A 10,531-nucleotide genomic window follows, 5' to 3' on the forward strand; every position below is an offset into this window, starting at 1 on the left:
AGGGCGCCTGGCTAGCTCAGTCAGTGGAACATGTGAATCTTGATTTTAGGGTCATGAGTTCAAGCCCTACATTGGCCTAGAGCTTACTTAAAAAAAAAAAAAAATTAAAAACGGGGCGCCTGGGTAGCTCAGTTGGCTAAGCGACTGCCTTCGGCTCAGGTCATGATCCTGGAGTCCCGGGATCGAGTCCCGCATCGGGCTCCCTGCTCGGCGGGGAGTCTGCCTCTCCCTCTGACCCTCCCGCCTCTCATGTGCTTTCTCTCTCTCATTCTCTCTCTCTCAAATAAATAAATAAAATCTTAAATTAAAAACAACAACAATAACAACCATGCAGAGTATTTGTCTTACAGTAGGGCTTTAATATATGTTTGTTTCTTTCCCATTTTTTTAAAAACATGTGTCATTAAATATAACATATTAAAACATTTAAGTTGATTTTGCATATTGTTCTGAATTCTTATTAATCTATACCACATTTTATGAGGAAGGAGTTACGATTCCCTTTAGGCAGATGAGAAGGTTGACAGGCAGAGAGAGGTTAAATTATTTGTCCAGGGCCTCTCATTAGTGCTGCTTGATTCTGAGTCTGTCAGATCCATTTTGACCTACCGTCATCAGGCTTTCTGCCCACTCACCACTCCACAGGAACTACTTCTTTAATCACTTTTTTCCCCCCACTGCCAAGTCCAATGATCAATTTTCAGTCCTCAGCCACATTTGACACAATTGGTCAGTTCCTCTTACTTTTTTTTCTGTTTAAAGATTTTATTTTGGGGATGCCTGGGTGGCCGTCTGCCTTTGGCTCAGGTCATGATCCCAGGGTCCTGGGATCCAGCCCGGCGTGGGGCTCCTTGCTCAGCGGGGAGTCTGCTTCTCCTTCTCCCTCTGCCTGCCACTCCCCCTGCTTGTGCTCTCTCTCTCTCTGACAAGTAAATAAATAAAATCTTTAAAAAAAAAGATTTTATTTTTAACTAATCTCTATACCCAATGTGGGGCTCAAACTCACAACCCTAAGATCAAGAGCCACATGCTTTATGGACTAAGCCAGCCAGGTGCCCTTCACTTCCTCTCACTAGAAACACCTTCCTCCCACCCCCATGTGGTGCCAGCACCCCACTCTGTTCTACTTCTCTTGCATCCCTCCTTGTCTTTTTTGTCGAATCCTCCTCAGTTTCCTTAGCATGCCAGAGGCCAGTCCTTGGATTTCTCTCTCTATATCCCATTCCCGGGGTGATCTTGATTTAAATACCATCTTTCCCAAACCTGTTCTGCCATATGTTCCCCATCTTGGTCAATGACATGCTCCAGTGACATGCCTCAGGCCCAAACCTTGGATAATCATTTGATATTTTTCTCTCCTATTTCACATCTATTTCATCAGCAAATCTGAGCTGTGATATGTATATATTCAAATCTGACTGTTTATTCCACCTTTGTTGTTACCACCTGACTTCAGTGCTCACTGACGACTTCAGTAGTCTCCTAAGTGGTCTCCCTTTGCCCAGTCTCACCTTCCCACAGTCCATTCTCCACACAGCCCAAAGCGGTCCTTCACAATGTGAATCGGAGGCCCCTTGCTGGCTCAGTCCATAGAGCATGTGACTCTTGATCTCGGGGTTGTGAATTCGAGCCCCACACTGGATGTAGAGAACACTTAAAAATAAAATCTTTTTAAAAAAATGTGAATAGGATTCTGTTACTGCTCTGTTCAAAACCCTCCAATGGCTTCCCATATAGTCACAGAAACACGCCAAGTTCTTAATGTGGCCTCTGGCTGCCTGTCTCGCCACTTGTACCCTCTCTTGATCTCTCCCCACACACTGGCTCTGCTTTTCCTTGGTCATGCCAAGCTGGCCTGACCTCAGGAGCTCTATACTTGCTGGATTCTCTGCCTGAAATTCTCTCCCTCAGACCTCTGCGGGGCTCACTCTTGGATGTTATTCAAGGCTCTCGTCAAATGCTGCTTCAGCAAGAATTTTCCTCATACGCCATCTAAAATGACATTCTCACCCCTCTCTATTCCTTTAAATGATGTATTTTCTTCACAGCTCTTATCACTAGTGACCATTATTTATTATGTTCATTTGTCTTTTGTTTGTCTCTAGCACTAAAATACAGGCTGCATGAGGGCAGGGACCATGTCATTTTTTGTTCACTGTTATGTCATCAGTGTCTAAAATAGGCATATAGTAGCTATTCAATAAATATTTATTCAGTTCATTAATTCATTCAATAAATATTTATTGCTTTGATGGGAATTACGTTTCAGTGGAGAGAGAGGTACCATGAAAAATAAACAAATAAGTAGGTAGTACACCAGATGGGGATCCATTCTACAGAGAAAAATATAGCAGGAGATGAGGAACAGAAAGTACAAAGGGGCAGAGTTTTGGGTTTTGGCTTTTGCTATTTTGAATAGGGCCGTCAAAGAAAGCCTCACTGAAAGGCAACATTTGAGTTGAGAACTCAAGGAAGCGAGGGTGCAACTCATGAAGCTATTTGGGAGAAGAAAAGGTCCAAAAAAAAAGAAATAGAAAATGCAAAGGCCTTGAAATAGTGGTGAGTATCGTTTCTTCGAGAAACAGCAAGGAAGCCCATGTGGCTACAGAGTTATAGAAGATAAGGTTAGAGAGAGAAGGGGGATGGACCGGTGCCGATCTTGAAGTTCATGTGAAGACTTTGAGAGGAGATTTTTCTTTGAGATAGGAAACCAGTGTAGTGTTGGAATGTTTTAAGCTGAGGAGGGACATGATCTGACTTACATTTTTTAAAAAAAATCTCTCTGTTGTGGTGTTAAGATGAGATTATAGAGAGGTTAGGGTGGAAGCAAGATCAATTGGGAAGTGGCAGCTGTAGTGCAGGCAAGAGGTGATGGAATCCTGGCCCACGGTGATAATGATAATGGTGGTGAGAAGTGGTGGACCTCTGGATATATTTTGAGGCCAAAGCTAGCAGAATTGGGGGCACCTGGGGGGCCCAGTCAGTTGAGTGTCCGACTCTTGATTTTGGCTCAGATCAGGATCTCAGGGTTGTGAGATCAAGCCCACGTTGGGCTCTGCACTCAGCATGGAACCCACTTAAGATTCTCTCTCTCCCTTCTCCTCTGTCCCTTCCCCCGCTCACGTGCACACGCTCTCTCTCTCTCAAAAAAAAAAAAAAAAAAAAAGCTAGCAGAATGTCAGTAGCTTGAAAACAGAATTTGCGCAATAGAGAGGAATCAAGGTAAGGCCAAAGGTTTTGGCTGAGCTGCCGATAAATCATTTGCTAAGATGGCAAAGACTGTAGGAGGCATAGCTTTAGGGGATGGAGAATCAGGTACAGGCATTCTCTTTTGTGTGCATATATACTCAATATGCTTAAGAATACACACTGGAGATTCAAGCAGGCAATTGAATATATGAATTTGGTGTTCAAGGGAGTGATCTTGCTATAGATGTACATTTACGAATCATCAGCTTAGGGGCACCTGGGTGGCTCAGTCATTAAGCGTCTGCCTTTGGCTCAGGTCATGACCCCAGGGTCCTGGGATCGAGCCCCGCATCGGGCTCCCTGCTCCGCGGGGAAGCCTGCTTCTCCCTCCCCCACTCCACCTGCTTGTGTTCCCTCTCTCGCTGTGTCTCTCTCTGTCAAATAAATAAATAAAATCTTAAAAAAAAAGGAATCATCAGCTTAGCTGTAGTATTTAAAGGTACAGGCTGCCTAAGATCTTCAGGGTGGGTGGGAATAGAGACAAGAGAAAACGTTCTAAGAACTAGGCCTTGAGGCACTCCACCCAGAGAGGTCAGGCAGATACTAGCCAAGGGGATGGAGAAGGAGTAGCCAGTGAGACAGGAGAAGTCAGAGAGTGTTCTCTTGGAAGCCAAGTGAAGAAAGTGTTCCGAGGAGGAGGGAAAGATCAGCCATGCAAATGCTGCTCAGGGGTCAGGTACGATGAGGACTCAGAATGACCCCTGGATTTAGAACATGGACCTTGCAGGTGACCTTGACAAAAGTAGTGGTGGCGGTGAAAACATGATTGGAGTAGATTCAAAAGAGAATGGGAGAGAGGTATTGGAGACAGTATGTAGAGAGAAAGCACACAAGCGGGGGAGCTGCAGGCAGAGGGAGAGGCAAGCTCCCCACTGAGCAGGGAGCCCGATGCAGGACTCGATCCCAGGACCCTGGGACCCTGACCTGAGCCGAAGGCAGACGCTTAACAGACTGAGCCACCCAGGTGTCCCTTAAGTGTTTGTTTAAAGGGAAGCAGAGAGATAGGGTAGCAGCCAGGAAGGCGATGTGGAGTTGAGAGGTAACTGCTGTCATGTGTTAAGATGAGGATATCTTAGAATATATTGATGGGCTGATGGGAACAATCTAGTAAAGAGGAAAATTTGAGTACTCAGGAGAGAGGGATAATTTCTGCAGCAATGTCTTTTGAGTAGATGAGAGCATCCTGGATCTAGTGTCTAAGGGGAGCTGATGACTTTGGACAGGAGCTTTGATAGTTTATCTGACAAAATGTGGGAAGGGAGAGGATATGGTAGATGTGGTTCGTGATCAGAGCACATGGAAGACTTTTTTTCTGGTTGCTTCCCTTAGAAGAATGGGAGATAAGGTCATCAGCTGCGTGAGTTTTGAGCAAAGAAGAGAAGGTGTGAAACAGTTGTCTTGGTGAGTGGAAAAGTGAACTATTTAGGGAAATTGTGATAGGATTGTCAGGCAACACTCAAGGCACCCTCAAGATTAATGGTCATAATTTGATGTGAGCCACTCCACATGGTTGGTTGTTTTCCTTCAGCCATGTTCAAACATGAGTTGCAAGGGCTAAAATCAAGGTCTTGACAGTGCTGGTTCTTTTTGGTGCAAAAGCGGGCAATTATTTTTGCCATGGGTTTAGGTTTTACCAGGCAAGTGTGATGAAGGGACAGGTGTAGGTAGTAATGAATCATGGATAGAAGCTGGTTGAGGACAGACATGAGGATGTTCTGGGCAGTGAAATGGTTCTAGGATCAATGGATTGTACATCCCAGATAGAGGAAGAATTACTGAAGTCAGAGCTCAGAAGGCAGGAGGTGATGCCGCTCCCCCTGCTTGTGCTCTCTCTCGACAAATAAATAAATAAATAAAGTCTTTAAAAAACAAAAAAACACAGGATGAGCTGGAACAATAAATCACATTATCTGGACATACTGTTTCTCCAAACAGGCTTCTGAAAGAGCAGTGTGGGAGATCTCTGGCCACTCAAGTAAAACTGGATAAAAGTTTGGTAATAACTTAGAATACAGACCTTCTTGTGGCTTATCACTTACTCTTGAAAATTTTATCATTTTTTTTTAGGTTGTCTCTACACCCAACATGGGGATTGAACTCACAACCCTGAGATCGAGAGTCATGTGCTGTACCAACTGAGCCAGCCAGTACCCCTTAAAGACTTTATTTTTAAGTAATCTCTATACCCAATGTGGGGCTCGAGCCCACAACCTTGAGATCAAGAGCCGTACGTTCTACCTACTGAGTTGCCCAGTTGCCCCTATTATATACTCTTGAAAATATCTATTGAAAAATTCGAGTAAAAAAATAAGCTCAAAAATGAATTCTTATTGTGGTGATATTTGTATAACTCTGTCAATATACTAAAAGTTATAAAATTGTACACTTAAAATGGGTGAATTTCATGGAATATAAAGTTACACCCCAAAAAACTTTTAAAAAGGAATTTATATTTATTGAATATTGTAATGACAGATTTGAAGATTCAAGTCAGGGTTGAGCTCAAAAGAGTACTCAATGTTGGGCGCCTGGGTGGCTCAGTTGGTTAAGTGGCTGCCTTCGGCTCAGGTCATGATCCCGGAGTCCTGGGATCGAGTCCCACATCAGGCTCCTGGCTCAGCGGGGACCTTGCTTCTCCCTCTGACCCTCTCCCCTCTCGTGCTGTTTCTCTCTCTCTCTGTCTCTAATAAATAAATAAAATCTTAAAAAAAAAAGAGTATTCAATGTTGATTTTTAAAAATTAGTAAGTTAAGCAGCCTACCAGGGTACAATTCTAATAAAAGGAAAACCCACAGGAACAGAATCAGGTCACTCCTTGTGTGTTTCTAGTACTAGTTAATATAAACCAGAAGTGAAATTGCAACATTGCCCAGGATAATAACTGGGGTTTGCATCAGGCTCTAGAAAATTCCTTCCTTGCAACACTTCTTGGCCAGTATTTGCTCTTGTTCTTCCTGGTAAAGTCCAGCGCATATTGTACTTCTCCTTAACAGTTCTTTGCTTGTCACTTGGCTGGATGTGCTTTAGTGCTGGGAGTGTAACAATTTTTAATACTGAAGTAGGAAGATAGAAGACAGTAGTAAATTTTGCTGACAGGAAAAAGGCCAAGTAGGAACTGGCATGTAAATCAGCCTCCTAGTTAGTCATCATTCTCACCAATAAAACACATATCTGCAGTGTGATGGGAGTGGCGACCTGAATACTTAGCTGGCCTGGTTTCTACGAACTTTGGAAAGTCCTTAGGTGGGACCCAAGTGTTCTGAGATGGGGCCCACTGCCTGTGTTTCAGATCAGCCGTTGTTTTGTCACAATTATTCAAGGCTGTGAGCAGTCACTGAGTGACTTACGCCTCTGTAACTAAACTTTTCATGTTTACTGCCAAACTGAAATGCTTAAAACACCCAGCAGTGGTGGGCGAACTGAAAGTCTCCAGTCAGAATGTCTCCTCTGTGGAATAATTAACAACTTGTGCCAAGTCCTGCCCTCCCTCCTGCTTTTCCTCACGTGACTCTCTGCCTCACCCGCCGGCCTGTCCAAACCAGGCCCCATGGGCCTGACAGCCTTAGCTTCTGTGGTGCCTTCCGGGAGCACCTGCTCTGAGACAGTCTCTCCTGAGTTCACGCCCTGGCTCTGCCCTGTCAGCAAATGTGTGACTTAAGGAACTTCCTTTACCTTCTCTGGAGAATGGGACAACAATTCTCAGGGGGGTGGTTTGGCAGTAGATGCTCAATAAAACTTAGTATCTTTCCCCACTATTCTAGGAGAGTAAAAATCACATCACTTTCCTCTGAATAGAATGTACTTCATAATTTAGCACTTAATTATAAACTCTCTTGTACTTTTTTTTTTTTTTAAAGATTTTATTTATTTATTTGAGAGAGAGAATGAGAGACAGAGAGCACGAGAGGGAGGAGGGTGAGAAGGAGAAGCAGACTCCCCGCTGAGCAGGGAGCCCGATGTGGGACTCGATCCCGGGACTCCAGGATCATGACCTGAGCCAAAGGCAGTCGCTTAACCAACTGAGCCACCCAGGCGCCCAACTCTCTTGTACTTTTGCTCATTATTTCATGTGGTGTTTGTCTTCCAGTCTCAGTTAGCCCAAACCCATCTGGGGAGAGAGAAAAAGGGTTTATTCTTTTTTGAAGTCCTCTTAGAATGTGTGCTCTGAGTGAGATTACACAGGTTTTAAACATGTTATGGTGGTAGTTTGGTTTGTTGACCCCACTGTTTTCAGTTCCATTCCATCATTAATGTTCAGTTTCTCAGACAGTGGGAAGCCCTCAATTTATTAATCTAAGCAGAGGGTTTTCTCTTCAGTCTTAATATGTGCAAGTTCTATTACTCATCCCGATTACTGAACCAGCCTCTTGACACCTTGATTTTATTTTTCAGTTTTTTATTTAAATTCTAGTTAGTTAACATAGAGTGTAATATTGATTCCAGGAGTAGAATTTAATGATTCATCACTTACATACAACACCCAGTGATCGTCGCAATTGCCCTCCTCGATACCCATCCCCCATGTATCCCATCCCCCACCCGCCTCCCGCCATCAACCCTCAGTTTGTTCTCTTAGTTAAGAGTCTCTTAGGTTTGTTTCTCTCTCTCTCTCTCCCTCGTTTTTTTTCCCCCTTCCCATATGTTCCTCTGTTTGTTTCTTACATAACACCTTGATTTTATTTCTAAGGGCTCATTTCTGACTTCTGACCTTGAGAACTGTAAGAGAATATCCTTGTGTTGAATTAAGCCACTAAATGTGTGGTAATTTGTTTCAGCAGTAATAGGAAAGGAGCACAACTTCCTAGAGGTGGCTTGAACCCCATAGCATTTACATATTGATATGAAATTTTTTTTTTTAAGTAAGCTCTAGGCCCAACGTGGGTCTTGAGCTCTGTGACCCCAAGATCAAGAGTCACATGGTCTACCAACTGAGCCAGCCAGGTGCCCCTAGATATATAATTTTTAATTCATATGCCTCCCCCACTAACCTGCATGTTTCTTAAGGGCTCCTGCTTCTTATTAACATTTGAAACCACCTCCTATCACTACCTCTACATACTTAGCACAGTGCCTGGCACAGTCTCAAACTCCAATAAATATTCGATGAAGGGAAGTTTATGGTCTCAAGGGTGGTTTTTGTTTTGGTTGCATTTAGTTCATGTCGAGATGGAGGGACCAGTCGTGGATTCTCAAATAAGGTTCAGTCTCTGGCAAGCACAGGTCTGGGAGATGTGTCAGGGGAAATGATTGAAAATAGGCCTGGGGATTGTTGCAGAGAAAAGAGGTGACTGTAATTGAAGGAGCGCCTGGCCCTGGAATACTTTATATGATGAATATTTCATGGGGTTCTGGTCTCTGCTTTTCAAAGACGTAATAGTGCTAGAAAAGATCCAGCGGAGGACATTAAAAATGATCAAGGGTAGAGAGAATTATGTATGGCGGTAAAAATGAAAAAGATCCCATTTGTAAAAAAAAGTGAAAGTCTGAAACTCATGAGAATAATCATGGATTATTTTCTCAAATCCTGAAAAAACAGAAATAGGTAACGTTCCTAAAGCCTAACGGTCTTCCCAACAAAAATAAAAGAAAATAGCTCTTTATATAGCACGCATTAAAGTACCGAATCCAGGGCGCCTGGGTGGCTCAGTTGGTTAAGCAACTGCCTTCGGCTCAGGTCATGATCCTGGAGTCCCGGAATCGAGTCCCGCATCGGGCTCCCTGCTCAGCAGGGAGTCTGCTTCTCCCTCTGACCCTCTTCCCTCTCATGCTCTCTCTCATGCTCTCTCTCTCAAATAAATAAATAAAATCTTAAAAAAAAAAAATAAAGTACCGAATCCATTACTCCAAGAGACTGTGCCAACGGAAAATGTAAATACTGCAGGCAGAGCTGGATTAGGGGTCCAAGCCAGCCAGGCAGCTGCCTGAGGTGCCTCGAGAGGCACAAATCATTGCTGAATACATTAGAATGTGGGGTCTGTTAACTCAGGTTTTCCGCATAAAGCTTCTTACAATTTTATATCTGTAAACTTTTCTTGGCCCTATTAAAACACACAGTGCCCTTCAGTGGAATTTAAAGAGAGGAAAACCAAAAGTCTCCTCACAATTCAGATTAACCTCCTTAGGAACACTCTTGAATTGTACATACAAGTGGCCTTATCAACTAAACTCCGGGGTTGAATAGAATGGATGGCCTTACTGCTGTTTACTAGAAACAAGTGATTTATTTTCTTATCTACCTTTTAATCTCTTTACTATACCTTAGCAGAGTCACTGGTTCCAAAAAAAAAAAAATCACAAAAGGAAATTACGGAGGAAACAAGAAACACAGAAAAGTAGGAATTACTGTGCAGATTTTTTTTTTCCAGGACATTTAACTTTATCTTGGCCAGTGGAACTAAAAGAGCAGATTAGTCTTTTTTTTTTTTAAGATTTATTTATTATTTATTTTGAGAGAGTGAGAATGAGAGAGAGAGAGAGAGAGAGTACCTGAGGGGGGGAGGGTCAGAGGGAGAAGCAGACTCCCTGCTGAGCAGGGAGCCCGATGCGGGACTCGACCCCTGGACTCCAGGATCATGACCTGAGCCGAAGGCGGTTGCTTAACCAACTGAGCCACCCAGGAGCCCAAGAGCAGATTAGTCTTAAGTAAATCGTTTTTATTGATAAATAAAATGTACCATTTAATACATTTTACACTTAGACATGCCCAAAAATTATTTATTTATTTATTTATTTTAAGATTTTATTTATTTGACAGAGACACAGCGAGAGAGGGAACACAAGCAGGGGGAGTGGGAGAGGGAGAAGCAGGCTTCCCGCGGAGCAGGGAGCCCGATGCAGGGCTCGATCCCAGGACCCTGGGATCATGACCTGAGCCGAAGGCAGACGCTTAACGACTGAGCCACCCAGGCGTCCCCCAACAATTAGTTAAAAGAATATTATTGTGAGGGGATCCCATTCTGGGGAGCTGACTTTCTCAATTCTGTCTTAACTGTAGGTTTAGGAAAGAGTTGTAAAAACTTCTAAGTTATAAATGGCAATTTAGAAATGTGTTGAGATATTTTGGGATAATTACAGTCCTTGGGCAAGCCAGCCCACCAGGTTGGGAACGAATGAGCTAGAGTGTGTGAAAGTTCTTTGGAACTTGTCACTGCTGTGCTGTGTACTATCAGCGTCCACCTGCAGCAGCCCTCCTACCCCCAGGGTGCTAATTATGATATTGCCATATTGTCCAGGTCCCAGGAAAGCTGTGACCTGGTCTATTAAAGTCACCCTCCCCACTAGG

This window comes from Eumetopias jubatus, unplaced genomic scaffold (genome assembly GCF_037043125.1).
Source record: "Eumetopias jubatus isolate StellerSeaLion01/CBP00866 unplaced genomic scaffold, mEumJub1_p1.0 scaffold_6, whole genome shotgun sequence".
Lineage (NCBI taxonomy): Eukaryota > Metazoa > Chordata > Mammalia > Carnivora > Otariidae > Eumetopias > Eumetopias jubatus.